The sequence below is a fragment of the Trichoplusia ni genome, chromosome 20 (assembly GCF_003590095.1).
Source record: "Trichoplusia ni isolate ovarian cell line Hi5 chromosome 20, tn1, whole genome shotgun sequence".
NCBI lineage: Eukaryota > Metazoa > Arthropoda > Insecta > Lepidoptera > Noctuidae > Trichoplusia > Trichoplusia ni.
Genome location: NC_039497.1, coordinates 1,452,842 through 1,458,841, shown reverse-complemented (window position 1 = coordinate 1,458,841; position 6,000 = coordinate 1,452,842). Strand labels below are relative to the sequence as shown.

Here is a 6,000-nt window from a genome sequence, read left to right as displayed (position 1 = left end):
TAAAATACTACACGCAGGCGCGCGACATCTGTTTACGCATGTTTTTCTCGACCTATCCAGGGCATTTTGATATGGTTTCCTACGACTACTTGTGGAAAAAGTTTGCAAAATATCAAAATGCCCACTGAAATAGTTAACATCTTCAAGTATTGGTATGGGAACCAGATCAACAATGTTCGATGGGCTGGGGCTTTATCTCTTCCGTATAGGTTGGAGTGCGGGGTGAGACAAGGGGGGTTGAGTTCGCCTACGCTCTTCAAACCTGTATGTGAATGAGCTGATTGGCGAGCTCAGCGGACCAGGGTCGGTGTTTTCATAGACGGGGTTTGTGTTAATAATATCAGTTACGCAGACGACATGGTTCTGCTGAGTGCGTCAATCTGTGGCCTGAGGAAAACTTGTGTCTTTGTGTGAGGAGTACGCCAAATCCCATGGGTTGGTGTATAACTGCAAAAAGTCTGAGATCATGGTTTTTGAGACTAGGGGTAGGACACATGATAATATACCACCTCTAATACTCAACGGAACAGCATTGAGAAGAGTATTCAGATTTAAATATCTTGGTCATGTGTTAACGCCTAGTCTCAAGGACGATGAAGACATTGAGCGGGAGCGGAGAGCGTTGTCAGTTCGAGCAAACATGATAGCTCGCAGGTTTGCACGGTGCTCACTTAAGGTCAAGCTCACCCTCTTTAGAGCTTACTGCACTAACTTCTACACATGTAGCCTGTGGGCAGGATATACGCAAAGAACATACAACGCTCTCCGCGTCCAGTATAATAATGCGTTTAGAGTGCTGGTGGGGCTGCCTCGCTTTTGTAGCGCATCTGGGATGTTTGCAGATGCACAAGTAGATTGTTTTTATGCAACAATGCGTAAGAGGTGCGCATCCCTGGTGAGCAGAGTGCGGGCCAGCTCCAACAGTATTCTGAACATGATAGCAAGCAGGCTTGACTGTGTGTACTTGGGTCGCTGCTGTGCCATTTCTCACGGGCTGTTATGGCGTACACAGATCTAAGCCCAAAATGTAACTACTAACATAGGTGTAAGTGTTACTAACAAGTTTTTGTGTTTTTGTGTTTACTGATATTTTTTGTATATTATGAGTCAAAGTTACTTTAAATAAATGTTATTACTTTAAATAAATGTTATTTAAATGTTATTATACTCGTAACGCACTGGTCTCGGCGACAGCGTTACTACATTTCATAATGGACCGACCTTGTTATTGCAAACTTGCAAGATGGCGCCGACCTCGACTTTGGCGGGCAATTTGACAAGTAAGACCTTGTAATATAGAGGAAGAATATTAAAATAATATTTTGAAAATTATCTATTTAGCCAGATAATAACAGGCCTTGCAGAAAAATAAAAAAAAGTGTTTGTTTTTATTACAAGTGTCAAGATTTAAATGTCGAATGCCTGTCTCTTGTTTTGTTTACAAGCCAGCCATGTTTATTGGTGTAGTGTTGGCATTTAAGAAATACCGGTTTTTTGATATGCTGTAAAATAAACTGTATTTATGTATTCATTTTATTCGCGTTGCTTATAGTATTTTAATTACCTTCTTATACACATAAATATTGACATTGTGGATATTAAACACAAAATAATTAAAAGTTTAATAGGTAATTTACATATTTTATGTTAAGTACTTGCAAGAATGTAATTTTTTATATGTTGTTTTAGCGTGCCGAAATACTTAATTCAAAAGACATTACACTACTCCATAATTTATGGTCTAAGTAATCGCGTTACGGCTCGTGAATAAGTTAGCTGCTTGAATGGACAAGCCGACCGTTCGTTATTGCGGTACTGCTGTAACTAAGGTTAAATGCTAGTTAAGTAACCTTGCTATTAGAAACAAATTTGAACCATCAAACCTGTTTTGAACGCGTTTTAATTGATTTGTAAAACGCGATACGTCCGGTACCAACGTTAGTCGTTTTACGTATTATTAGTGCAATATTTGGAATAATATCAAACGTTCAACGAATACTGCCAATTCACATAACAGCTGGAAAATCTTTCTCGGTACACATTTCTGTATTAGAATTGGCGCGAAACATTAATTATTTCTTACATTCACGCGAATATCAAACGTGAACGATTTTAATTAAAAGGTATTTTTCTTTTAATTTAAGTTGGTAACATTTTTGATAGTAAGTAGTCAAGGAGTGAATAAAATGTTTAAGTCAAGTTATGATTTATGTTCCTATTCTAAAACACCTAATCCAAAAGTCAAAGATAATCTAAGTGAAGTAAAAATTAAAGTACCAGATGAAAAGAAATTAACCCGAGTTTATGAAACAAACTTATATAATAGTGACGTAACCCAAATATTTGCCGATTCCATTCACTTTAAAAAGTCGAAAGCTCCGCTATGCGCTTGCGACGATCGACCTGCGGTTCGTGGCGCGCGAGTTTTTCACTTTCACGGGCCGATGCCCCTTCGGCCAACCTCGGCATACTTCGGCTCATTGGGTCAAGGTTGCACCGACGGGATTTTATTTGACATGAAGCTTTGGAAATTGGGACAAGAATTTACAAGATATTTTTTTCTGGTCACCCAATATATTTTATTAAATATGTTGAGGTCATTATGTTACTTTACGTTGGTGTAAAAAAAATTGTGTATGTTTAGAATTGTGACGTCATTAGCAGCGAAATATTGTACTTTTATTCGTTTAAAAACATATCCTTTCCAATTTGCCACACTACGGAAAATAGTATCGTGGTCGCATAATTAACACACATACCTCGATACTAGGGTTGTCAAAAGAACAAAACTATTAAAAATACGAATTTAAGTAGGTACATGGAAAAGGTGGCTACTTAAATGAGGTAGAGGTTATTGATAAAGATACGACTGATATCATAACATAGTTCTAGCGCAAAATTCTCACTTTTAGACAAAGCTGCCACTGTTCTTCTCCTAAACGTTCAAAATGCAGGGATTAGAACTGTGTAAATAATTATGAAATTTTGTCTTGTTAGGGCCGATTTGTCAATCGCCAGATAACTTTTATTCGATGAATTGTTTGACGTTTTGACAGCTTTTGTATAGGAAATATGTCAAACGGCCACGACGATTGAAAAATCGGGCCTTAATAATATAAAAATATCCCGCGCCATCACTAACAAAGCAGTCTTTGCTACATGCATATTGTTTGTAAACCTTCTTACAAACTTTTAACAAAAAGGTATACTATAGTCGCATCTAAAGATTTTACTAAATACTCCGAATTTATAAAAAAAAATACTTTAAATTATTAAGCCTTGCGTGACAACCCTGACATAACTATCGATTGTTCCCTGCCATCGGTGAATCATTGATGAATTAACCCAATTTAAGTACCACCTATACTTATTAATACTCATATCAATACATGTTCGGTTATGAATTTTACAAGGTATTCAAACTATTATAAGCAGCTATTCGAGTTATTTACATACATTTGCAGACGGTTTTAATTATATGCTGTAACGCCCTTCGTTAATAAGTAGGTATATCATGTAAGTATGTAGTTAATCGTGACTTGAGATGGAATTTTGTTGATTATGAAGCTGAAGAGTTCGTTTTTTTGAATGCGCTTATCTCAGGAACTACAGATTTGATTTGAAAATTTATTTTAGTGCTAGATAGCCCATTTATTAATGAAGTCTATCGTATTTTTACTATCAAGCTATAATGAGTAGGACCCAAATACGTACCCTACAACAGCATAAACTCAAAAAAGTATAATGGGCTTTGCAATTATTTCCAGACCTGTGAAAGGAATCATGATTTAAGTTTTCTTTTTCAATTTACATATTATTATGAAGGACATCCGTGCATGGGTACACGTGTTATAGATTATGTAGAATTGTTGTCTATAACATTTTTACTTACTAGTTACTACCCGCGGGCTCGCTTGCTACAAATGGAGATCATCCCACGGGGAATATTAAATCGGGATAAAACTATCATAACTTTGCATTTATCTGTGCACTGGTTTAAACTATATGGTTATAAACTCTCTGTGCACCAAGTTTCGTCTAGATCGAAGAGGAACAAACATCCATACATACAAACTTTCGCGTTTTTAATATTAAGCAGGAAATATATCAAGCGCCCTGCAAAATATTTCAAAATGCCATTTAATATTCTGCGTAGTCACGTTTCTAGTCACGAGCTTTACGATGTCTACATCTACAGGTCTAACTTTTTCCGTGTTCGATGGTAACTAGACGTGTTTGCACAATATCGTTATACCAAGTTATCGATATATGTGCTACTGTTAAAAACCCTATTTTGTTAAAAAGTTTATACTAACAGGATTTTATTTTTATTTAAAAATATAGCAAAGAAAATTTAATGTTCTTGTATTTGAACGAAAATTCCGTAAAAAATGACATGCAAAAAAAACATTTTGATTTTGAATAAAACTTACTTTGGTTCGAATAATATTTATTAATATAAGTATTCACCTGTTTCTAGTTGACAACTGACTCATATTACAAATAAACATTTTGTTTACCAAATAACTTTAACAACAATGCACAGAAAACTAAGCACTTATTATTAAAAAAGTCTCTATTAACATAGCAAGCGAGAGGTCCCTCTTGAGCTCCATTGTGGGATGAGAGGCTGTCCTTCAAACCAGATAAAAATCTCGGCAAAAATACAGACCTACCTAATTGTTATATGGACTTAAATTTACTACATATTGTAGCTTTTTTCTTGTAATGAGATTAGAAACGTTAGATATCGTGTCTCAGTGATATACACACGTGTAAGTGATAGTTTTAGAAAATTTTGTTTTTATCCTTTGACTATGGAAAATGGGGTTTTCCGCAGCCAAAAGATAAAAACAGAACTTATATAGAACTGAGGCTGCGCTGTCCGTCCGTAACAAATTAAACAAAATAAACTTCGAGGTTCAAAAAATTTCGGTCATAAATTTGATAGTGACAAATAAATTAAAGGGTTTTTTTTGTTTTTTTTCTTCTGTATTATAACGTCTTCCTATCCTTTTATTCCGAATATAATGAAAATGTTTTATAGTTAAATAGGTAGGTATTGAAATTATAAAAATACGAAGTTTAAGTCCATACATGGTAGAATTCTCACAGCAAATTACAATATGATGGTAACAACTACTTTAATAGTGAAGTTCCAAGAACATTATTATGGTCCTACTCACTGAAGGTCATATTACACTTTAAAGTTTATACTAAGTACTTCCCTAGGTTTATGTTCCGTTCAAGGGTACTTTATTCATCTCATATAAAAAAAAAGGAAAAATCATTGATCATCACGTTTGCTGGCTGACTGGGGCGGTCCGGCGAAGTTTATAAGTTTTTAGAATTTCTGAAGTTTGAAGTTCATAATAATGACGCTTTTACTTTGTTCAGGTTCCTTGTATCTAAAGTTCTTCTTGATACTCTCAAAGACTTAGCTAACATATCAATTTGCTGATCAAAATCTATTGAAAGTCTTTTGTATAACATGCCAAAAATATATTAAAAATACATACCTACAAGAAACCAGGTGTTAGAACAGCCCCTGTACATGCCAGTAGCCTACCTAAATACTTACATAATTCAACAACTTGAACACTGAACAGTCTTAATTCTCGCAAGTTGCCCAGAGCCGTAAATTATTTATCAGCTCCGATGACCTAATTACGTTATACTGACTAACCACGCCTTATAAGTGCATAACGAAATGGGCGGACTTAAACTTGGTAACAACTACTGTTCAGTTTCTTCCTGTAAAGTGATCGGTTTCGTTCAGACCTTTATTTTGTGAACGAAGCTGGTTGACCCAGTTTGCTCAGCTTAACCAAGCTCTCGGCGCAATATAACTGGACCTATGTCAGCAAATATCAACATAACAAAGCATGAGGTTAGACGGAGTACACTACCTCTACCATGAAAAGTCAAAGAACGATAGTTTGTACTGTGGGAGAAAGACGGCGCTCTACAATCCACATAGCGGTGTCACACTTCCACGAT

At 35.5% G+C, this 6,000-nt stretch overlaps 1 pseudogene; it reads left to right on the top strand.

The window, feature by feature from the left end:
• LOC113503927 overlaps window positions 1–1,018 on the top strand; it is a 34,086-nt pseudogene extending 33,068 nt beyond the window's left edge.
• Window positions 1,019–6,000: the final 4,982 nt, after the last annotated feature.